The sequence below is a fragment of the Grammomys surdaster genome, unplaced genomic scaffold, assembly GCF_004785775.1.
Source record: "Grammomys surdaster isolate TR1022 unplaced genomic scaffold, NIH_TR_1.0 171, whole genome shotgun sequence".
In the NCBI taxonomy this organism is placed as follows: domain Eukaryota; kingdom Metazoa; phylum Chordata; class Mammalia; order Rodentia; family Muridae; genus Grammomys; species Grammomys surdaster.
This window is the reverse complement of record NW_021604619.1, coordinates 5,321,981-5,348,771: the sequence shown is the minus strand read 5'-3', so window position 1 is coordinate 5,348,771 and position 26,791 is coordinate 5,321,981. Positions and strand designations below refer to the sequence as shown.

The 26,791-nt window shown below is 34.2% G+C and overlaps 1 pseudogene; it reads right to left on the bottom strand.

The window, feature by feature from the left end:
* The window catches only part of LOC114621033, a 123,195-nt pseudogene that overhangs the window by 63,147 nt on the left and 33,257 nt on the right, over positions 1–26,791 (bottom strand).

Below are 26,791 nucleotides of genomic sequence, written 5' to 3'. Positions count from 1 at the left end.
AAGGCTACTGATTTGTTTGAGTTGATTTTATAACCAGCCACTTTGCTGAAGTTGTTTATCAGGTTTAGGAATTCTCTGGTGGAAGTTTGGGGGTCACTTAAGTATACTATCATATCATCTGCAAATAGTGAGATTTTGACTTCTTCCTTTCCTATTTGTATCCTTTTGACTTCTTTTTGTTGTCTAATTGCTCTGGCTAGGACTTCCAGTACTATATTGAATAGGAAGGGGGAGAGTGGGCAGCCTTGTCTAGTCCCTGATCTTAGTGGGATTGCTTCAAGTTTCTCTCCATTTAGCTTGATGTTGGCTACTGTTTTGCTGTAAATTGCTTTTACTATGTTTAGGTATGGGCCTTGAATTCCTGATCTTTCCAAGACTTTGATCATGAAGGGATGTTGAATTTTGTCAAATGCTTTCTCAGCATCTAGTGAGATGATCATGTGGTTTTTTTCTTTGAGTTTGTTTATATAATGGATTACATTGAAGGATTTCCGAATATTGAACCATCCCTGCATTCCTGGGATAAAACGTACTTGATCACGATGGATGATTATTTTGATGTGTTCTTCGATTCGGTTTGCTAGAATTTTATTGAGTATTTTTGCATCGATGTTCATAAGGGAGATTGGTCTGAAGTTCTCTTTCTTTGTCGTGTCTTTGTAGGGTTTGGATATGAGTGTAATTGTAGCTTCATAGAACGAATTGGGTAGTATTCTTCTGTTTCTATTTTGTGGAATAGTTTGAAGAGAATTGGTATTAGGTCTTCCTTGAAGGTCTGATAAAATTCAGCACTAAAACCATCTGGTCCTGTGCTTTTTTTAGTGGGAAGACTTTTAATGACTGCTGCTATTTCCCTAGGGGTTATGGGACTATTTAGATGGTTTATCTGCTCCTGGTTTAACTTTGGGACCTGGTATCTGTCTAGGAAATTATCCATTTCATCCAGGTTTTCCAGTTTTGTTGAGTATAGGCCTTTGTAGTAGGATCTGATGATTTTTGGAATTTCTTCAGTTTCTGTTGTTATATCTCCTTTTTCAGTTCTGATTTTATTAATTTGGATACTGTCTCTGTGCCCTCTGGTTAATCTGGCTAAGGGTTTATCTATCTTGTTGATTTTCTCAAAGAACCAGCTCCTGGTTTCATTGATATTTTGTATTGTTCTTTCTGTTTCTATTTGGTTGATTTCAGCCCTGAGTTTGATTATTTCCTGACTTCTACTCCTCCTGGGTGTATTTGCTTCTTTTTGTTCTAGAGCTTTTAGTTGCGCAGTCAAGTTGTTAGTGTGTGCTCTTTCCAGTTTCTTTTTGTAGGCACTTAGAGCTATGAGTTTTCCTCTTAGCACTGCCTTCACGGGGTCCCACAAGTTTTGTTATGATGTGTCCTCATTTTCATTGAATTCTAAAAAGTCTTTAATTCCTTTCTTTATTTCTTCCTTGACCAAGTCATCATTGAGTAGAGAGTTGTTCAGTTTCCTTGTGCACCTGGGCTTTTCATTGGTTTTGTCATTTTTAAAGACCAGTCTTATTCCGTGGTGATCTGATAAGATGCAAGGTATTATTTCAATCTTTTTGTATCTGTAGAGGCCTGCTTTGTGACCAATTATATGGTCTATTTTGGAGAAGGTACCATGAAGTGCTGAGAAAAAGGTATATTCTTTTCTTTTAGGATGAAATGGTCTATAGATGTCTGTTAAGTCCATTTGTTTCATAACTTCTGTTAATGTCAAAGTGTCTCGGTTAAGATTCTGTTTCCATGATCTGTCCATTGCTGAGAGTGGGGTGTTGAAATCCTCCACTATTATTGTGTGAGGTGTAATGTGTGTTTTGAGCTTTAGTAAAGTTTCTTTTATGTATGTAGGTGCCCTTGCATTTGGAGCATAGATGTTCAGAATTGAGAGTTCACCTTGGTAGATTTTTCCTTTGATGAGTATGAAGTGTCCTTCCTTATCTTTTTTGATTAATTTTGGATGAAAGTCGATTTTATTTGATATTAGAATGGCTACTCCAGCTTGTTTCTTGGGACCATTGGCTTGGAAAATTGTTTTCCACCCTTTTATTCTGAGGTAGTGTCTGTCTTTGTCACTGAGGTGCGTTTCTTGTATGCCTCAAAATTCTGGGTCTTGTTTGTGTATCCAGTCTGATAGTCTGCGTCTTTTTATTGGGGAATTGAGACCATTGATGTTAAGAGATATTAAGGAAAAATGATTGTGGCTTCCTGTTATTTTTGTTATTAGAGGTAAAATTATGTTTGTATAGTTATCTTCTTTTGGGGTTGTTGGAAGATTACTTCCTTGCTTTTTCTAGGTTGTACTTTCCCTCCTTGTGTTGGCGTTTTCCATCAATTATCCTTTGAAGTGCTGGGTTTGTGGGAAGATATTGTGCAAATTTGGTTTTGTCATGGAATATCTTAGTTTCACCATCTATAGTGATTGAGAGTTTTGCTGGGTATAGTAATCTGGGCTGGCAATTGTATTCTCTTAGGGTCTGTATGATGTCAGTCCAGGCTCTTCTGGCTTTTATAGTCTCTGGTGAGAAGTCTGGTGTAATTCTTATAGGTCTGCCTTTATATGTTACTTGACCTTTTTCCCTTACTGCTTTTAGTATTTTTTCTTTGTTTTGTGTATCTGATGTTTTGATTATTATGTGACGGGAGGTATTTCTTTTCTGGTCTAGTCTATTTGGTGTTCTGTAGGCTTCTTGTATGTTTATGGGCATCTTGTTCTTTAGGTTAGGGAAGTTTTCCTCAATAATTTTGTGGAAGATATTTACTGGCCCTTTAAATTGGGAATCTTCATTCTCATCTATACCTATTATCCTTAGGTTTGGTCTTCCCATTGTGTCCTGTATTTCCTGGATGTTTTGAGTTAGGAGTTTTTTGCATTTTGCATTTTCTTTGACAACTGTGTCAATATTTTCCACCGTATCTTCTGCATTTGAGATTCTCTCTTCTATCTCTTGTATTCGGTTGGTGATGCTTGTGTCTATGACTCCTGATCTCTTTCTTAGGTTTTCTATTTCCATGGTTGTCTCCCTTTGAGCTTTCTTTATTGTTTCTATTTCCATTTTCAGATCCTGAATGTTTTTGTTTAATTCCTTCTTTGTGTTTTCTTGCATTTCTTTAAGGGATTTCTGTGATTCCTCTTTAAGGGCTTCTATCTGTTTACTTGTACTCTCCTGTATTTCTTTAAGGGAGTTACCTAATTCCTTCTTATCATCATGAGAAGTGATTTTAATTCTGAATCCTGCTTTTCAGGTGTGATGGGGTGTTCAGGGCTTGCTATATTGGGAGAACTGGGTACTGATGATGCCAAGAAACTTTGGTTTCTGTTGCTTAAGTTCTTGGGCTTGCCTTTCGCCATCTGGTTAACTCTAGTGTTACCTGCCCTCACTGTGTGTGACTGGAGTCTGTATTTCCAGTTATCTTGCTTGTTGCAGAGCTCCTCAGAGTCCAGATGTCTCTGTAGTCTTATGATACTAATCTCCTTGGTGTCTGCTGCTCTGAGTGCAGTGGCTCCTTGGCTGCTCTGAGTGCAGTGGCTCCTTGGCTGCTCTGAGTGCAGTGGCTCCTCTAGGATGACTCAGGAGTCAGTATCTCCACTGGACAGGAGTAGACCCAACTCTGTGTTTGCCCCAGCCCAAAGGACCAGTCAGGGGAGGAAGGGAAGTTGAATTCCGGAGGGGCGGGGTTTGGGTAGCTGCTGTGTCCTGACTGTCCCTGGCTCACAGATGTATCTCTGGGGCATAGGGAGTTAGATGGAGTTCTTACTGGCTGCTCTGAGTGCAGTGGCTCCTCTAGGATGACTCAGGAGTCAGTATCTCCACAGGAGCAGACCAACTCTGTGTCTGCCTCAGCCCAAAGGACCAGGCAGGGGAGGAAGGGAAGTGGATTTCTGGAGGGGCGGGGTTTGGCTAGCTGCTGTGTCCTGACTCTCCCTGGCTCCCAGATGTATCTCTGGAGTTTAGGGAGTGAGATGGAGTTCTTACCGGCTGTTCTGAGTACAGTGGCTCCTCTAGGTTGACTCAGGAGTTAGTATCTCTACAGGACAGGAGCAGACCAACTCTGTGTCTGCCTCAGCCCGAAGGACCAGGCAGGGGAGGAAGGGCGTCTATGACTTTTCTGAAAATTATTTTTATTGGTCATTTTATTTACTTGCATTTCAAATGTTATCCACTTCACGATTTCACCTCCACACCCCCATCCCATCCCTACTGCCCCCTGCTTCTAGGAAGGTGCTCCTTACCCATGTCCCCACACATCCATGCACCTACTTCCACCTCACGGCCTAGCATTTCTTCAGACTTGCCAGAGCTCCCAAGGACTAAACCACCAACCAAAGAGTATACGTGAAGGGACCTGTGGATCAAGCTGCATATAAGCAGACTTGTATTTTTTTTTGGGGGGGGATACTTTATTTATTTACATTTCAAATGTTATTCCCTTTCCAATTTCTCCTCTGCAAACCCCCTATCCAATCCCCCCTTACAATGCTTCCATGAGGATGCTTCCCTACTCACCCACCCACTCCTGCCTCACTGCCCTAGCATTCCTCTATACCATGGCATCAAGTCTTCACAAGACCAAGGGCCTCCCCTCCATTGATGTCAGATAAGGCCCCTTCACCCCTGTCAATCCTTCCCTTAACTTCTCCATATGGGTCCCTGTGCTCAGTCCGATGGTTGGCTGTGAGCATCCTCATCTGTATTGCTCAGGATCTGGCAGAGCATCTCAGGAGACAACTATATCAGGCTCCTGTCAGCAAGCACTTCTTGGTATCTGCAGTAGTGTCTGGGTTTGGTGTCTGCATGTGGGATGGATCCTAAGGTGGGGCAGTTTCTGGATGGCCTTTCCTTCAGTCTCTGCTCCACTCATTGTCCCTGCATTTCCTTTAAACAGGAGCAATTCTGGGTTAAAATTTTGGAGATGGTTGGGTGAGTCCCCCTATCCTTTAACTGGGGAGTCATGCCTAACCTCTGGAAATGGTCTCACAGGTTCTCATTCCCCTTTGTGGGGCATTTCGGCTAATATCATCCCCCTGGAGTCCTGGGAGGTTCTTGCTGTCCTGGAATCTGAGACTTTCTGGTTGCTACCCCCTGTTCCCTATTCCTCATTGCTACATACCTCTGTTCAATTTTCTAAACCTCTCCTCCATTTTCTCCCATATCTAATTCTTCCCCTCTTTTTGCCCTCCCCCTCTTCTCTTCCTCCCAAGTTCCTCCCACCTTCTACTTCCCTAGATTATTTTGTTTCTCCTTCTAAGTAAGACTGAACCATCCATCCTTTGATTTTCTTTCCTCTTGAGCTTCATGTGGTCTGTGAGGTGTGTATGTGTGTGTCTGTGTGTGTGTGTTTGTATATGTGTGTGTGTCTGTGTGTATGTGTCTGTGTGTGTGTCTGTGTGTGTCTGTGTTTCTTTTTCTTTTTCTTTTTTTTTTGCTGTTACTGAATATTATATTTATTTACATTTCAGATGTTATCCCCTTTCCCCATTTCCCCCCCTTCCTCCTTCTATGAAGGTGTGCCCGCACCCACCCACTCATTCCCACCTCCCTGCCCTCAAACTCCCCCACACTGGGGCATCCAGCCTCCTCTCACACCTGACAAGGCCATCAGCCAGTACATATAAAGCTGGGACCATGAGTCCCTCCATGTGTGTTCTCAGGCTGGTGGTTTAGACACTGAAAGCTCTGATTGATTTGTATTGTCACTCTCCTCATGTGGCTGCAAGTCCCTTCAGCTACTTCAGTCCTCTCTCTAACTTCTCCATTTGGCACCCAGTGATCAGTTCAACGGTCAGCTGTTAGTATCCGCCTCTGTAGATGTGAGGCTCTGGCAGAGCCTCTCAGGAGACAGCTGTATCAAGGTCCTGTCAGCATGGACTTCCTGGTATCTACAACAGTGTCTGCATTTGATGACTGCACATAGGTGCATGAGTTTTACTGTGAGTATTCCATACTCTTTGCCTAATATTCACAGACTTGTATTTTTTTTAAAGACATATAGTATTATTATCATACTTCACAGAAGGATCACTACCACAACAAAACATACTATTGCATTAATCTTGTTATTGCAGCATACATCTTGCTTGAAGAGGCAGAAGAAGAGAACACGAAACAATTGTAATATGTAGGACGATTTACTATAGGACAAGGATCTGGGTGGGCAAAGAGAGTACTAAAAGTATCTACACAAGAATCATCAGGAAATTTGAAATTTGATGAAATATTATGCTGTAGATTTGGAAGCCTGACATCAATCAATTGACTGGGTCCTGAGATTTGAAAGGAAATTCTGGACATCATCTGTTATTCAGAGAAATAAAAATTCTAATAAGCAGAGAAAAGAGACTAAAATCCACTCAGCTATTAGGATGACAGAAAAAAATGCCTTAACAAATACAAGTAAAGCGATTTCTACTACACATGTGAGTTGTGACATATGGCCTAGAGAAAGCTAGACTGGTGAAGTAATATTTAAGACATTAAATTCTCAGCAAAATGATGTCATTGTTTATGGATATTTCATAGCCAGGTATTATTTTTGTGCTTGTAAATGTTCATTAATATTCTTGAGACAGGAATTTACTATGTTGCTGTGACTGGTCTGGACCTTTCTGTGTAGTGTAAAGTGTCTACAAATTCACAGAATTCCTTCTGTCACTGTCTCCAGAGTGCTAGGACTGAAGACATGACATCAAACCTATTCTGACAAATGTTAATTGTCAAAACTGGATTTTAGGTGCATATTTAAAGAAAGGAGTATCCATAGATACCCACCTGTCAAGAGGGGACTTAGAGAAAGGTAATAGCACTGGTGTGTCCTGTAGGCTTGAGTTTCATGGTTAACAAGTACAGAAAATAGAAAGGAAGTTGTAATGTGAGCTCTAACATCCATTTCTTTGTCTTCTAACTGCAATGGCATGCACCTCACATGCTCACTATCTTCAGTCTGATGCTGAATAGGATAGCATTGCTGTGTTGAAATACCATGACTAAAGCAACTCGGAGAGGAAAGAGTTTATTTGGCTTTTTGTCTTTTTCGTTTTTTATTGGATATTTTATTTACATTTCAGATGTGATCCCCTTTTCCCATCCCCCCCAGGAACACCAAATCTCATCCCCCCTCCCCTGCTTCTATGAGGATGTGCCCCTACCCACCCGCCCACTCATAAATTCCTCCACACTGGGGCATCCAGCCTTCACTGGGCCAAAGACTTCCTCTCCCAGCTATGCCCGACAATGACATGCTCCCCTACATATACAGCTAGAGTCATGGGCTGAAGGATTTTTTTAAGTTTATGACTACCTCCATTCAGAGGACTCTAGCTAGTGTCAAGTTAACATAAAATTAGCTAACACACCCTCTTGAAATGTCAGCCAAAATTAATTCTTCCTTCCTTATGTTCCTTTATTTCAGAAACTAGATTACAGTAATGGGAAAAGTGAATAGAAGTGTGTGTTTGTATGCAGGTGCTAATGTGTATGCCCTCATATATACATGTTAGGTATATGTATATATTAACCCAAATGCAGAGAATGCATGTCTGGGCAACACAAACTAAGCACTCACACAAAATCAGTTTCTCCATTGGAAGGAGAGGTGATGACAGATGAATACAGTTTAAAATAAATCCTTTTATCTCATGTCTGCTTGTCTGTCTGTTTTGGGAAAGAACTTCTCTCTGTATCCCTGGCTATCCTAAAAATCCCTATTTAGACTATGATAGCTTCTAATTCGGAGATCTGCTTCCCTCTGCTTCCTAAGTGCCAAAATTAAAGTCATGTGCTGCCATAGTCAGCTTTTAAGTAAATCTTAATTGAAGAGGCCGCATGTAAAAGAAATATTTTAACAATTATTTATCCAAGGGATCTGGGTTCTAATCAGTAAAAGCAGTGAATTAAGAAGATGAAAGAAGTATATTGAAAGAGTATGCACTCAGTAAAAGCTCATTTTGAACGGAGAGATTAAAATGATATTAGGGGGTTGAAATTTTGTAAAAGTAAAAATACAGAGACAATTCTTATAATAGACCAGTAATCAAAACATGATTCTAGATTATGTCTTCTATCAATGATTTCACATTCCATTCTAAACTTAATTTGAATTTATATATGAGGTAACCTTCATTTATGATAAGCAACTGGAGCACATGAACGTACCATAAAGTCTATTGAACTACTCAGTTATAACTTCTATAACTTCCTTACTATAATAGTTCCCCTGAATTGTTATGTATTTCAAAGAAGCTACACAGTGAGAAGCATTTAGACATAAAGAGTAAATGTATATGAAACACAGTTTCATATCTCTTCATGGAAGCTGATTCTAGTGACTATGCCAACTTGTATAGTTTAAAAAGAAAAAAATACCTTCAGAAGTTTGTACAAAGCAAACTTCGTTATTATACAAGATATGCATAGGGCTTGTCTTCTCTTAAATCCTCATATAAAACAGACTCAGTAGTTCATTAAGCCACAGGGAAGAGTAGATTGTCAGCTTTAGTACACTCTACTAGTAGTTTTACTATTGTTTATTTTGTTTTGTTTTTATGGTCATATTTGTGACTATCATTTTATTTTATCTGAATTAGAGGTCTCTTTCAGCATTTTGTCAATCTTCATATTCTTTATGCATCCTACATAAACAGACCTCTACTTTAAAATCTTTAATCCAACATCAAGTCTTCTTTCTAGAAGTTAAATTTGATATCTGATAAGAGTGGTCTTGAGTGATTAAAACTGGTAGGAATTTAGTGAAGAGAATTTCCACATTCATGCAGTCAGCTGTGGACTTCTATAATTCTGTAGTCCTTGTCTAGATCTGGAAGATGCTATAAAGCTTCAGTATATTCAGTCGCAAGTAAAACAACCTGGTGTGATTCCTTTTTGCTATATTTTAACTTAGCTATGAAATTTGTCCCAAATATAAGCCAGCTGGATGTGCTAATGTGATGGTAGATTTATGTGAGCTATGTCAGTATATGTTTCGATTAGCGGTATTTTGTTTTAATTCTTTCAATTATAAGAATTCAAGATGGGGACAGGGTAACTCTGTTGTGTCATATGTCTTTTCAAGAATATCTTTGACCTATAACCTTATTTTTCTCAAAAGACTAAGAAAAAACCTCACAGCACATCTCTCTCTCTCTCTCTCTCACACACACACACACACACACACACACACTCACACACACATGCATGTGTGAGTGAGTGGGTGTTTTACTTCAAAAAGCAACACTCTTGCATTGATTTATTTTTACCTACAGAAATATAATTAATATGATGGTGAAAATTCATTAATCAATGAATTAATCAATGCTTCTGTATGTATCATATGTACAATATCACTCTTTTTGCCTTAATTTTAATTTCAACATATTCTTATATTACCTGTAGATTTTTTATAGGGCATGATAACTTTCATTTTTGCTTTATTTCATATTCATGTTTAGTTTTAAACTCAAGACCTAAGTATGTTTATCAATGTAACCACCAATTCTTAGACTCAAATAATCTTCCAATTGTCTTTCCAATCACTCTGAACTATATATATATACATATATACATATATATATATATATGTCACTATGCATTTTAAATTTACTTTTATGTATTATGCTAATATAAAATATATTATAATATACACATCTTTTGTTTATACACTTTGAATACACGATCTAAAATATAAACAACATATTGTTTTTTCTAAGTTTATGAAATTGTCTAACCAAAAATTCTAAGTATAAAATAATTTCTTCAATTAGAAGTAAATTCCAAAACTAGAAGCAATCACACAAATGTCCCTTCCCCAAGACCCAGGTAGACCTATCTTCTCTTTGGATATATTTACTTATGCATAGTATATTACACCTACAGAATTATATTATCTGTAAAATACTGTTTACTCTATTTACACAGAGGTAATTTTTCCAGATCAGTACATGCTGTAATAGACTTTATTATTTACGTATATACTTAAAAATATTCATTATATAGATGTTACTTCCTGTTGGTCTGTTACTAATTTATGAATATTGAGATTTTTACCTTCGGGTAGTATATATCTGATTTTGCCAAAGAGTATATGTATTGTATAAAGACACAATGTTTTGTTTTTTATCTCCATACCTAGAAGTAGAATTGCTAGACCTATTGTAACATTCATTTACTTTTTGAAAAGAGGTAAATTGTTTTATTTTAGGACAAATTTCACTTTAAATTCTTTCTTGCAATGTATGAGGGTTCTAGATTGTTTACTACTTTGAAAAACTTTGTATAGCTCAGTTATTGATGCTTGCCATCCTGCCTTTGGTTTTCAGTGTTCTTATTACTAATTATCCTGAATATTCTTGTTAGCTCATTGGCTGCCCTCTTGGAGCAAAATGTATACATGCTATTTGCCTCCTTATGTATATTTATAGCTGATGTAAGGTTTCCTATACAGTGAGAATAATAAAAGTTTGTCAGATGCTTGTTTTAGTAATATTGTATCTCTTATTTTTACATTCTTTATAAGATAATGTGTTGGTCCTCTGTGTTTGGCCTAGGAACTGATACCACTTCCTGGTATTATTAGAAGGTATGGCCCTGTTGGAGTAGGTGTGTCACTGTGAGCATGTAAGAGCCCCATCCTAGCTGCCTGGGAGCCAACATTCAGCTAGCAGCTTCAAATGGACATATAGAACTCTCAGCTCCTGACCATGGCTGCCTGTGTGCTCCCATGTTCACATCTTGATGATAATGGACTGAATATCTGAACCTGTAAGCCAACCCCAATTAAAAGTTGTGCTGATAAGAGTTGCCTTAGCCATGTTATGTGTTCACAGCAGTAAAACCCTGAGACAGGTATCATAAAGGAAACCACTATTTACAGCAAAATTCTATAAGATTCAAAGATGTACCCACTTCGATGTCTTTATAAAAGATAAGTCTTCGATATAAAAAATTTAACAATGTGAAACAAAAACAAAATGTTGTAGCTTGATGTTACCACATTCATTCTCATTCTCAGCCTGCAGAAGGGATAGGGCAGGCAGTTGCCTCAAATATGAACCTAATGTGACGTACATATGATATTATACTAGACTAAGAACCCTTGTCAAGACTCTGTCTCAAACAGACACAAATTCATAAGTCTCTCTCTCTCTCTCTCTCTCTCTCACACACACACACACACACACACACACACACACACACAATTAGTAAGAGCAATGTCAGTTACATTAATAAGGTTAATGATATTTTTTCCTAAAATTTGTATAATTTCAAATTTTACATTTATGCTTTTATTTTATTTTATATGTTTTAAGTATTAATTTAAATTCATTCTTCTATATGTACATATTCAACAGTTCAACAGTAAATATTCAGAGGATTTGTTAAAATGACAATTTATTGCTCATAAATTGTTAAATGCATGTCCATCTATGTATATTCTTTCCTTTATATAATTTAACATTTCTTTGTAATTTACATTAAAATACACCCTTCAGTGTTTCTTCAACATCAAGACTTTGTGAGTCCAATTGTCTTAAATCTTTTCTAAAATATTCTTTAATGTTTATTCCTTAAGGCTAGTGTTTCTTGATAGAATTTTGATTCATATCTTCTAACATGTTCTTTCATTCTAGTGTGAATTTTGAAGTAGTAGAACCAATTTGAAATATACCTCTACAATATATTAGAACAACTTCTCCAGCAAATATGAGACACTTAACAACATGTATGGCAATAACTTGTCAGTTCCTAAAACTTATAACTTTATGTATGTTCCTACTATCTTCTCTCCTTCAGATCAGAAAGTTGTATTTTGTTATGTCATTTCCATGATTTTTTCTGTCATTTTCCATTCCATTAATACGTTCATTTAAATAATAGTTTATTGCATACGCAAGTTATATCCAATCCCATAAGATCTAAGTTTAGATAGACAAGCAGGTAGGCAAACAGTTAAGTAGATAAGTGGATTGATAGATATTTAGATATATAGTACATAGAAGACAGATGATAGGTACTTAGAATGTTTCACTTACTATTCATTTAGAGCATATTTGATTTATTATTAAATAATGTCTTATGGTCATAAAAGGTAATTTAATTCATTTTTCTAACCAATTATATATTCAAGCTGGCAATTTTCAGTAAGTCTAAACAAATAATTTATTTATTAAAATTGATTATTTTATAAGTAAATATGTTGAATTATCCAAATATTTTTGTCTAAAAACTGTTCCCTGTATATAAATTTAGTGCACACACACACGCACACACATTCACAAACATAAACACATGTTTGTGTGTGTGTGTGTGTATTTTACTTCTTTCCTAAAATCTAATTTTCAGTACATCCTTCCCTTTAGCGTTTAAAATTAAGACTTTAAATCAAATCAAATTCAATTATTTTACTTAACTTAAACTTTCCTTAAATTATATTTCTTAGCATTTTCTAGACTGTTTAGTTGATGGTATCTTTTTCATTTGTTTTATTAAATTTATTCAACATATTAAAAATAAAGCCAAAACAAATGTTTTACACAATGTAAGGATGAATATTTTAACCACATTTCCTAACTATTTTTTGAAAAATTCAAGTGAATTATCTAAATCTGAGAAGAAGTAATAAGCATTTGTTTAGATGTGGTTAAGATGCAGTCAGGAAGAAGACATGAAGAAAGTTTTACTTCAGTTATTTAATAAAACTTTTATCATTTTAAGCAGGTTCATCCATTTCAGTTTTATTTTTATGTATTTTAAGTTTAATTACTTTTTGTCTTTATATAACATGAATAAAAGTATTAAGTTATTCATAGAAATTTCAGATAAATTTAATGAGTCTACGGTGGTAGACGGTGCAACTAATTGAAAGAGAAATCATGCTTGCCTCTTTTCCAAATATTTGAAGAGGATAAGATCATATTAGAGACAGGATTGTGCATAGAAAAATGTTGTATAAGGGACTTAGAGAGCTGGGAAATCTTCAGTGATATTTGTGAGTCAACATTGTGTTCTTCCATGGCAATCTAATTACGAATCTCTTGTCTTAATCACTTATTGTTAGCTTGGCTTATTGTACTGCCAAAATTTTCAAAAGACGGTTTTATTCCATAGTACTACATTGAAACATTACATACTTTCTGAAAAACTCACATTTTCACAAGGATTAATAAAATTTAAACAAAAAATTACATCTTATTCGACTGTTACCTACATACATTTATATTTTATATTTGCAAAATTTGTTAATGAGTTGATATTTTGATGAAGCATTTGTAAACTTCTTCTGGAAAGATATTCTATGGAGCACATTAACAATGCTAAGACCCATGTATTTGTTAATCACTGATAATGACAGTAAAGACATATTTAAAAAAAACCTGTATTTTTAAATCAAATAATATTTCGATTATTAAGAACATCACCCCATGTAGGATTAAATCAGTCTGTAACTCTACAGTCATCAGAAGAAAAGATCAGTTATGCACTTCCTGTTGAAATTGTCTTTTCCCAGGTGGTCAATTGCAGTTGTCAGCTGTTATTTTGGAAAACGTACAGAATTTAATACATGAGGTATATCAAACTAACTACATTAGGAATGTACCAGATGTCAACATGGCGTTTGCCCAACATCATCTTCTGGGAAAAGCAGGTTCCAAATGCAGACAGACTACGATTAGCCTGAAAGAATGATGATAAGTCTCACCATCTGTTGAACATTTTACAACTAATTGTGATTTGTTTTCTCTAAAATGCACATTTTCTTTGTTATATGAACAACAAGATATCATGACATGTCTCTCACCTTGTAATGACACAGTTGTTACCACATAGAGTTGAATATTTATGCAACGATTTTCTGGAAAAATATGAACCATTGCAGTGAATAAAATTTCAGTTTTAATGTATATGTGGAGTGTCTCTGAATGTATTAATATTGTAGGAAGGTGTCAAGGCCTAGCACCTATTCATACATACAGCTAAACAGACATATGCATAAGGATGGATGGATGGATGGATGGATGGATGGATGGATGTATCGACAGGCAGATGTGGCAGACCATCTTTAAGCCATTTTTATTATATGATTCTTGTTATTTTATTTATTTACATTTCAGATGTTTTTCCCCTTCCCAGTTAAATCCCATATCCCTTCCCTGTAACCCTGCTTCTTTGAGGGTGCTCCCCCTCCTACCTACCCCTTCCCACCTCAGTACCCTAGCATTCTCCTATGCTGTGTCATTGAGCCTCCACAGGAAAAAGGGGCTCCCTTCCCATTGATCCAAATAAGGCAATCCTCTTTTACATATGCAGCTAGTACAATGAGTCTCTCCAAGTGTACACTTTGGTTGGTGGTTTAGTCCCTGGGGAGCTTTGGGTGGTCTGGTTGGTTGACATTGTTGTTGATATGAGCCTGGTATAGCTGTCCCCTGAGAGACTCTGCCAGAGCCTGACCAATACAGATGAGGATGCACACAGCCAACTGGGAGCCTGTTGGAAGGACTGAAGAAGCCGAAGGGGTTAGCAACCCCAAAAGAAAAACAACAATATCTATATCAATTTTTCTTGGTTCTATTTTTTATGTTCAGGTGTTTTTAAAATATTTGTCTATTTTAAATAATGAGAATTTGTCTGATATGTATTTGATAAAATTTCCAGGCTGTCTCTTTGATCACATAACAATGTCATTTGGTAGAGCCTTTTTATTGTTCTGATCACCTATTTATTGATTGATTAATGCCTTCCTGTTAAGATTCTATTGAGATCATCCTTCAATGTGCCAGTGAACATGTTCTATACATTCTCATCTATCAGATTCAGAGTATGAGGTCTTTAATTGAATCATTTGACTCTTTGATGTTGAGTATTCTACAGGGTGAGAGATGAAGATCTCTGCGCAAACTTTTACATGCAATTGTTCAGTTTGATTGGCACCGTTCAAAGGAAGATGCCACCTTTTCCAGTGTATAATTTTACCTACCTTATTAAACAAAACAAAAACACATAGTCTAGGGGTGTGTGTGTGTGTGTGTGTGTGTTAGTCCCTAAATTGAGTTTCAATTACACTGATGAATGCACTTGTTTTTATGCCATTGCCATGATAGTTTATTAAGATGACTCTGTAGTACAAATTGAAATTTGTGATAATGAAGAATTCAGCAGTTCTTTTATTAATCAGATTTTAACTACCTTTTCTTTCTTGTTTTTCCATTTGAACTCTGTTATTTTTTTTTATTTCTGTGAAGAATTGTATTGGGACATGGATGGAGATTGTACTGAATCTTTAGATTACTTTGGTAGAGTGACAGTATTCACAATATTAATCCTACCAATATAGGATCATAGGAGTTGATATTTTCTAGTGTCTTTAATTTTATTCCTTAATGTCTCAGAAGTTTATAATGTACAAGTCTTCCACTTGCTCATTAGAGTTATTCCATCATATTTTTCTGATGCAGTTGGAAAAGATAATGATATTTTGACTTCTTTCTTAGTCTGTTAGCCATTCATATAGAAAGGTTGCTAATTTTTATTGTTAATTTGGTTAATTTAAGTGTTATTTTTGTATTGTGCTACTTTGCTGAATGTACTCATCAAGTGCATATGTCTTTTGGTAGAATCTTTAGAGTCCTTTATGTATAAAGTCATATTGTATATAAATAAGGATAGTTTGTTTTTCTCCTTCCTTATGTATCTTCTTAATGTCCTTCAGCAGTATTCTTGATCTTGCTAAGGCTTAAGTGCTATCTCAGATAAGCATGCATAGAGTTGGTAACCTTGTATTGCTCCTGATTTTAGTGGAAATACTTTGAGTTTCTCTCCATTGAGATTAATGTTGGCTATAGGCTTGCTGTAAGTCTCCTCTATTAATTTTATGTTTGATCTTTATATCCCTAGTTTCTCCAATACTTTTATTATGGTGGGGTAGTAGACTTTTGTCAAAAACATTTACTCCATCTAATGAGATGATCTTGTCCTTTTTTGGCATTCAATTTGTTTAGGTGATTTACTATAATTATTGATTAAAGTATACTGAACAATTCCTGAATCTCTGGGATGCAACCAACTTTATCATGATAGATATATTTCGGGATGTGTTCTTGAATTCATTTTCAATGTACTTTGTTGAGAACTTATCGTCTTTGTCATGATTTATTTTTCTAAAATTTAATTTTTGTTGTTAAATTCTTGCCTGTGTTTTTGAAATCAGGAGGTAACAATGGTACCTTTCTTTCTTTCTTTTGTATTTTGATGAAGAGTATTGGTGATATTTCTTTTTTCACAGTGTGGTAGAATTTTGCACTGGATCTAATAAACATGGATATTTTTAGTTTATATTTATAACATTTTTGATTCTACTTTATTAGCATTTATGGGTGTGCATAAATTTTTTCATCTTAATTTAACTTTTGGTAGATCATATATATTTTTTTCATTAGTTTTAAGTTTTCCAGCTTGTAAGAATATAGAATTTTGAAATACATTCTCTGCTTCTCTGAATTTCCTCAGTGTCTCTTGTAAGTGTCTGACTTTTATTTTTAATGATATCTATCAGTCTTTTGGTTAATTAGCCTAAAAGTGTGTCAATTTTTTTGACTTTTTAAAAATAACCAATTGTTCCAGGCGGTGGTGGCACACGCCTTTAATCTCAGCACTTGGGAGGCAGAGGCAGGTGGATTTCTGAGTTCGAGGCTAGCCTGGTCTACAGAGTGAGTCCCAGGACAGCCAGGGCTATACAGAGAAACCCTGTCTCGAAAATCAAATAAATAATAATAATAATAATAATAATTGTTATATCAACATTGTTTCTTGGATTGTTTTCTGTTGCTATTGATGTATGTTTGTTTTGATTCACATGATTTTATCTTGTGTATAATTACCCTATTCTTCTATTTTGAGGTATATTTCTTATTTCTTTATCTAAAGCTTTCAAACATAATATTAAAATATTAATATGAGACTTCATTGCTGTTGTTATTGTTGCTTTTGTTGCTTAATTAAGCACAGAGTGCTATAAATTTTACACTTATTACTGTTTTCAATGAGTCCCAGGATTAGGAATGTTGAGTTTTTATTTTTACTCAATTCTAAAAAAGGTTTCATTTTCTTCTTTATTTCTACTTTAACTAAATTTTTATAATGGTTATTGTTTTGGCTTCTATGACTGTGTATAATTTCTCCTGCTGTTATTAGTGTTAATAATCCAGCTTTAATGCCAAAAATTGTAACAGGACATATAAAGTACTAAACATCGTAGTGTATGTTAAAAGCTTGTTGTATATTTTTGCCTTATTTCTAAGTAAAGTTTTGATTATTTAAACATAGAAACAAAAAAAAAAAACAAAAAAAATAAAGTTTATCTAGCGATTACAACATATATGTCCTCAAACTCCACCTCAAGGAATCACTATTTTTTGCATGACTTGGCAGCTAGTTTTTTTCTTAAATTTTGTAACATGAACTTCAAAGATGAATGTAATGTTTTTTCCTAAAATTATATGTTGAAAAATTGAGTGTTAATTTCATAGGATATTCATTTAAGGACCAGTGACTACCATTCATTCATAAAGCAACATAACTTCTCTTGAGGAAATGAGGATAGGCTAACTGAATTGGGGAATAAATCTTAATGGTATCAGAAAAAAAAAAAAAGAGCAAGAGGAGTGAGCTGGTGGAGCAAGCCAGTAAGACATGTTTCTCAATGGTGTCTGTTTCAGTTCCTGATTCCAGGTTCCTGCCCTGATTTCCTATCTTGACTTCCTTTTAGGACAGACTGTGATTGGGTTGCCTAAGTCAAATAAACCCTTTCTTCACCAAATTAATAATAATAATAATAATAATAATCCAGCTTTAACAAATGGTGGTCAGATTGAATATAAAATATTATTTCAATTTGCCTGTATTTGTTAAGTCTTTCCTTGGATCCTAAAATATGATCAAGTCCAGAGGATTTTCTCTGAGCAAAAAGCGTATTATTTAATTGGTGGATAGAATATGCTATAGATATCTGTTAGGATATTTAACTGCATTATTTCTGTTTCAGATTTGGCCAGATCACCTGTCTGCTGCATTACCAAAGAGATACACTATCACTATGTTTTGGTGTTGTGTGTGATTATAAGAGCAGTAGTCTTTTTTTTTATAAAATTAGGTCCATATACTTTATACATGAATGTTCAGGTTTGTAATGACCTTTTGGTGGGTTTTCTTTAATGACTACGTAGTGTCCTTTCCTATCTCTTCTGATTAGCTTTGGTGTTTAAGGCTTTCGAATATTAAAATAGTTATACATTTCTAGGTTTCATTTGCTTAGAATAACTTTTTTATCATCCTTTAGCCTCCCTAAACTGATAATTGATGGTGAAGTAGGTGTTTTTCTTTGATGCAGCCAAAAGATGGATCATGTTTTCTAATCTAACTTGCTAGTCTATGTATTTTTTATTAGAATTAAGAGAATTGATATTAAGATCTATTAATGAACAGTTTTTGATATTGTTTTTCCTGTTACATTATTGTTGTGTTTTGGGTTTTCCTGTCCTTTTCTGAGATTATTTCTTTCTATTGTTTGCAGTTAGCCTTCCTTTCAGATTAAATTTTCCTTATTGTGTCTTCTGTGGAAATCGGTTTGTAGTCCAAAATTGTCTAAATTTATTTTTATCATTCTACATTGGTTGTGGTTCATAATTTTGCTAATAGAAGAGTATGAACTTGCGTTTATGGTCTCAAAAAGCTTATAGAACATCTATTCAGGCTCCTTTGTCTGTAAGAATCTCCAGTCCTGAATTATTCCCTAGTCTGTATTTATAAATGACTTGATATTTAACCCTTGCAGCTCTTAATACTATTTCCTGTTCTGAATATTCATTTTTTTCAATGAATGTCATGGTAATTTCTTCTCTTTCTGTCCTTTTTTATTGTTGTTTTATTTGGTTCTTACACCATGGTAGGCATATTTTTCATTAGATTCAGAGCATTTCTCTATAATTCTGTTGAAAATATCGTACCTTTGAATGTGTTTCATTCCTTCCTCTACCTATTATTTGTGATGTTTTTTACTGTTCTCTGATGGGTTACCTTGCTGGAATGACTAAAATTATATTTTCTACCTTATTTAATCTATTGTTAAGGCTTTCCTTTATGCTTTTTGTTTGATTACCATGTTCTTTTTTTAATTTTGTTACTTTGGTGAATTGAAATTTTCTTTTTCAAATTTTGTTAAAAATTTATGGTTAAAATTAATGTTTAATTAATTTGTATAATTTCAATAAAATTAAATTCAGCTGTTTGTTTTTCACATATATACTTTTTTGGGGGGGTTGGTTTTGGTTTTTAAGACAGGGTTTCTCTGTGTAGCCTTGGCTGTCCAGGAATTCACTCTTTAGACCAGGCTGGCCTTGAACTCAGATATATGCCTGCCTCTGCCTCTGTGCTGGGATTAAAGGCGTGTGCCACCACTGCTCGGCTTCATAATTTTCATTGAAGATATATCCATGACCTCTTTATGTCTTTGAATATATTCAAAACTATTATTTTTAAGTGCTTTTCTTGTGCTTCAACTAAATTACTTTTCATAGACAATATTACAGAAAGAATACTGATATTGAAGAGGAGGCATATTGTCTTTGATGTTCATGATTTTGGTTTTGGGAAGGGATATAGGTGTATCTGTGGATACAATGTTTTTGTTATTTCTGGATATCTGTCTTGCTTTTGTTTAGTGGACATATAGTGATTTGGCTGCTGTTGCCTCAATCAGATTTTGGACAGTCTGATTCAGGCTTAGTTTTCAGTCTTGGAGGAAATGCTGAATTTTACTGTTCAGTCAAATTTTACTTGTCCCAAATTTGGTGTTGTGGTTGGAACTGTGGTGTCAGTCAGAAAGACATTTCAGATTGGTCCAGGCAGTGAGATGGGTGATAAGCTAGTAACTGGATGAACAGCTGGAGGTGATTTAAATAGGATTCTGAGAGTGTAGGTAAAAGAAAATGTACCTTGTCCATGACATGTACGTCCCAAGGAAGAAGGCTCTGAGAGGGTTCTGATTCAGTGTCAGTGGCAGATCCTAGGATACAATAAGGAAACCAGAATGAATGAAGGCAAGGGAAACACAGTCTTCCTGGATCTTCACAGTGAACTGTGTAGTCCATGGAAAACAGTGAGATTAAGGTCAACCTTGGGCAACAAATGAGTTAGGATTGGCTTTCAAGGTGGGCATGGAACATATTTTTAATAGGAAAATAATTAAATAATTAATTCTAAACATTGTTAAGCTAATTTCAGGTGCTGCTATTTGTGGATATTTAAATTAGTACTTTCTGTATTCTCTCCTTGTATCTATATTCGTTACACAGTGGTAACCTATTTAGGAGATTTTATTTTATTTTTACTACTATTTAGCACATTTGTGCCATTTCAATAATATCGATAATCCTATTTAAATTATATTATTCTTGATCATGAATAATATGACTTCTTAAATTATAAAAATAGTTCAGCTTTAAATAAGCACTAATAAATCAAATAGAACTGTAGAAATCAGGTCAATGGAAGCAACAGTCAATTGTTAGATATCTCTCACTGGCAGATATGATACCTTCGTTGTAGAGTAAAAATTCACAGTTAATCCTTATTGTGAGCATCCTGCTTCACTGTACTTTGTTTTAAACTTAACCATATATTGCTGCTTTAGAGACTGTCTGAAACAAAAATAGCATAGGAGAATCTCCAATATGAATTGCTTCTTATTCGATATTTTTGTAGAAAAATAGACTATTGAGTGTCATGGTGAAAGAGAATTTGCTCTTAAAATGCTAATGATTTTTATGAAGGTATACAAAGTCAATATATGAAAACACATTATTGTTAAAATTGTTTATATATATATGTATGTTTATATATGTATATATATATATTAATGTCATATATATACACATACACATCAAATACATCAAATACATATGTAGTTTGAAAAACAAAGGTTGACAACATGCATTTCTCTTACTGATGAACACAGGATGTTCAGTAAAACAATTATATTGTTAACTTGAATTGAAATTTCCACAGTTTATACAACATCTCTTATGTGATATTTACATATTAGTATAAAGAATGAAACCCCAATATTAGTAACCCATAAATATAATAAATGCTGCTTATGTTGTTATATAGATATTTATAGAAAATTAAACACAATTTCCATTCAGACTAATATGTAATTATCCATAATACATTATGATAAATCTGTAAATGTTAATCAGTGTGATTTCCAAAGATGTAGTAGAATTAAATAAGGAAGGGAATAATAGTTAATGTGTTAACATAGTCAAGCAATAACTTAAAGAGCATTACAGAAAATGTATTTCAAACATTTAAGTGGTTACAATATTTAATATTAACAAGTAAAAAAAATAAGGTTACTATAATGAAAATATGCTTTATTAGAAAATCCTATTTTCAGTCCTGGGGAGTTAGCTTGATAGCTAGAAGTTGCTACATTTTCAGATGTCTAGTGCTTGTTTTCCAGCATACATGTTGAACAACATCCAACTGTGATGATTACTATATCACAAAGTAACTACCTAGATGCCACAGACCAACAAATAAAAATCCCAGTGCCAGTCTAAGTGGCTTCCTTCAGAACTGGTCATCAGTGCGATAACATGGACTATCAAACAGTATAGGCTACTGCCAGTATTTTTAGATACTCTGCAGAATTTGACACTCTGACCCTATTGCTGAAGATATCACATTTTGGAGTCATACAACATGGAGAAAACACACTGGTACTCTACTCAACTTTTATCTATAGTCCATTGGGTACATTTAATGTGTTAGAAGTTGCTATGCATATTGCCAAAAGAGAAATGTCATTGATAGTCATATTCAGTTATGAAGTCTGAGAGTTAAAATAAGAACCTTTGCTGTAAGACATGATCACCACTGTGACAGTGGCATAAATGTCATGATTTTGGGATAAACAAAGCTATTGTGATTAATACCAGAGAGAATAAATTAATATAATAAGCAAATTTAAATTCTATGCCAAATATACAAGCTAAAGAACAATATGGCTGGTAATTCTCTGATATCTAATTATGCTCACTCATAGAATGCTAATATAAAGGTGAACTCACACCAAACTTCTGTGTGGTAATTTTGTTAAGACTGTACATTTTCCGTACCTTAAAGATTTATCTCAGAAATTTATACCCCGCACCTCAGTAAGATTCTACTAGTCAGGCTGAACCAGTACAATTATGTATTTTATGCTCATATATAAAATTTGTGGAACATAAGATCAATTGATGAGAGGAACATTGATCATAATGGGTTAGGGTTACCAAGACAGAAGTGGTTAGCACTGGGAAGATCCAAGGCACAACCTAAGATCTGAAGATAGAGGCAGTTTTGCTTTTCTAATATGAATTAATTATTTGTCCTCAAGTTTGTGATGTGGTATACCCAAGAACTTGCTGTGTGTATATAGAGTTACTATTACATGATTTAATCAGTGAATGAACTAATGAACTGAATAAGTAGTCTTCAAAATAGTAAATTGGAATGAGCAGTAAGCACTTCCAAAAAAGTTTAATATCAAGATATATCATAAAAATGCAAATTAAAATGTCTTTGTAATTCCATTTTATCTCAGTCAGAATAGCAATTTTAAAAAGATAACATGAATCAAGATAAAAGAGAGGTATATGGGAGATTTTTTGAAGAGAGTAATAGGAATGGACAAATGATATAAATATACTTATGATAACCAACATGTAATTTTAAAAATCAGGTAGGAAGAAATATTGGTAGAAATATTATGAATATTTTGAAATATTAAAAGAGTCAGTTTAGGTTATACTATATTAAGAACATGATGACTCTGAAACCATCAGTAATGCTTTTTCACATTTCAAGGAAATATGAATTGTAGCAACTTGTTTGTCAGTTGTAATTTTATACACACACACACACACACACACACACACACATATATATAGTATATGCCACTGAATTGACTTAGGAGTGCCCTTCAAAATATATGTTGAAAACTAGTCAATATGGTGTTATTGCTCAGATGAGGGACCTATATCAGATTATTAGGCCATATGGTTCTGCCTACAGTAATCGAATATCCTGTTTACAAAAGATTTGGCAGCTGGTATGTAGAAGAATACAATTTGATCCATTCATATCTTCTTATACAAAGCTCAAGTTCAAGCGAATCAAGAACCTCCACATAAAACCAGATACACTGTATCTAATAGAAGGGAAAGTGGGAAAGAGCCTTGAACGCATTGGCACAGAGTAAATTTTCCTGAACAGAACACTGATAGCCAAGGCGCTAAGATCAACTGTAAACAAATGGGATCTCATAAAATTGAAAAGCTTCTTTAAGGCAAAAGCCATTGTCATAAGGACAAAATAGCAACCTACAGATGGGGAAAATATCTTTACCAATCATATATCTGATTAAGGAAAAATATCCAAAAAAAGTCAAGAAGTTAGAGTCCAGAGAATCAGATAAGCCCTGTTAAAAATGGGGCACAGAACTAAACAAAGAATTCTCAACAGGGGACTCTCAAATGTGTAAGAAGCACTTAAAGAAATGTTCAAAATCCTTAGTCATCAGGGAAATGCAAATCAAAATGACCCTGAGATTCCACTTCACACCAGTCAGAATTGCTAAGGTCAAAAACTTAGGTGACAGCAGATGCTGGCAAGGATGTGGAGAAAGAGGAACAAGGATGTGGAGAAAGAGGAACACTCCTCCACTGTTGCTGGGATTGCAAGCTGGTACAACCACTCCAGAAAATAGTTGGGTGTTTCCTTATAAAATTGGACATAGTACTACCTGAGGACCCAATTTTACCGCTCCTGGGCATATGCCCAAAAGATGCTCCAACATATAACAAGGACACATGCTCCCACTATGTTCATAGCAGCCTTGTTTATAATAGCCAGAAGCTCAAAATAGCCCAGATGTCTATGAACAGAGGAATGAATGCAGAAAATGTGGTACATTTACACAATGGAGTACTACTCAGCTATTAAAAACTATGACTTCATGAATTTCAGATGAAAATGAATGGAACTAGAAAATATCATCCTGAATGAGGTAAACAAGTCACGAAAGAACATACATGTCTCAGGATTAGAGACAATTTGAAGCAAATACTAAATCAATACCAAGCTCTATTACTTGGAAGGAGACAGATGGTAGGACATTGTATTTATCTGAGCAATACATAAACAAGAATGTGGCTTGCACGCAAGACTCAACTCTTGTCATTGTAGGACTGGATTTAGGAAGTGCATTGACTGAAATTTCACTAAAAACAGTGACTCAAGTATATGAGAGATTTATATTCAGAGAAAATAAAAATGACAATATGAAATCTGGGAACATGCTAGGAGTGAATCTACTAAAGGAATTTAGGACAATAATTTACAGTTAAGTTTTGATGAAATGTGTCAATTTTTGCCCTTTTACCTTTCTGTGTATACTAAGTACCCTTTGCAAGAAACATTACATCTCAAGCTGCCAATTTAACCTCTTAAATTCTCATAATAAGGAAAATTATATTGAAAGAATTTTATGTTTAATATTCTAAATTATATTTTAAAATTCTATCCTGGGAATTTTATCAGGTAATATATATTGACTATTAACCATTTTTTTATACATTTGTTTAATCCCTAACTATTTTGCAAAGTTATTTTTCTGTTCTCCTTTTTTAACCAATTGAGAGCCAAAAATGTTTTCGTACTACAATTTTCCAGAGCTGGAAACTGACTGAATCAGTGTGGCTTAGGAATCTTGGACCTTACTCAGTTCTGTAGAACTGTCATGGGAATAATAAGCTTAGAATCTCATTAAAGTATACACACTGTGTTTCCGTCAAGATATTAGGTAAATGCCTATCTTATATTTTTTTCATTTAAAATAATGTCTTGATTTTTATGCTCTAAAACACTCTGAGCAGAAGACAGATACTTGGGATATAGTACAAGAAAATATGGTTCCATAAAGAGGTATAATAGTAAATTATTTCACAAGATACATCTTGTGAAAGCAAAGAAAAATGTTTTTGAAATATTCAGATTAAAAACATAAAAGAAAGTGTATGGTTGTAGTGCTGAGCTTTGAATGTGATAACAGACTCCATTCACATGGAATGAGGATGTACAGAATTGCATGGTCTGTTAATTTTCTTACATAATCATCTTTATCAGAGATGTATCATTTTTATCCTGAAAAAATGTTTCTAATATTACTCATGTATGCCATATGTATAATGCATATATTAATTAATCATCATAAAACTTCCTATCTACCAAAACCAATCATATATTAAATGATATGGTGACACCAGCATGAAATCCAAATGTGTGCATCATTTTATGCTTATTAGGCATGTGTGTATTCCTATTATATTCACTCTAAGGTATATACAGATATAAAATGTGTGTTTCCTTATGGTATATCAATATTATTAATTAAACAAAATAATATTAGTTCACTTCTCTGAATATTCACTACATTTCTAGGAGGAATTTGTTTCATCAGTACTAATGTAGAGATCTTATCGCTAGCTATATATCTGTTGTGGTATCTTCATTTTGATTACTTCAAAATTAAGTTTTCTTTGTTGATGCAACATTATATTTATTTAAAAAATAAATTTACTCTCAAATACTTTATAAAAGCTGAATGTATACATTAATTTTTTAAAAAAATAAATATCTCAGAATTATAAAGAAAGGAAGAAGTTATAATAATGAGAAAAAACCTGGAATAACTTTGCATACCTAAAATTTAAATAAAAGATCAATTATAAATATAAAATGATAGTATTTGTTTGTAACCCTGATAATAAATTAAATCTTCATATGTATCACTCTAACATAAATTACTAAACAATGAATATAAATAAATCTTCTTGGTGAAAGAATTCAAATTATTACATAATCAGGTTGATTAATTAAAAACTTATTATCATCTCACGGAGTATTGCAAGCAAGAGTCATTGAAGAGAGTTGAAATCAGTGATGTTTTTAAACAACAAAAGTAAATAAATCTTCTCAGTGAAAGAATTAAAATAATTATATAACCAGGTTGATTAAATAACAACTCACTATCATCTCAGAGTATTGCAAGTAAGAGTCATTGAAAAAAAGTGAAATCAGTGAAGAAACAATTGAAAACTAAGACTATTAAATGTACACTCCTACAAGAGACGAAGTAATTTATTCTCAAGTAATTTAATGTAAAAAAATATCTTTTATAAAATTAAATATTAAAAGAGAATTGTATCTTTAGAGAAATTTGGTATAATAACTTAATTCAGTTACTTTTATCATCCTTAGTAAATATTGAGCTATTGCTATAGCCCATGTCAAATACTTTAGTCAAGATACCATAGACCTTTGGTGATATTACATGAAAAAAAATGTTTCAATAGCAACACGGGGCTATATCAGACAAACTGAAATTAGGGGATGCTCTAAAGAGCAGCTGCTGACAGAGTAGATTGAGACTCCATAATTAGTCATGGCACTGAATGCCAGACTCACTAAAAAAACAAACAAACAAACAAAAACACTGACAATAGTAAAAGGTTTCTGACTACACACTGAGAACATTAATTCAAATTCAAGTGCATAACTGCATAATGTATCTCCATACAAACCATGTTTCATCTACTGAGTTCTGCAGACTTGGGTCTGAACATACAGCTTGTACGTTTTAGGCTGTGTACGCCATCGCAGAACACAACAGGATTGAGAACTTCATGAGA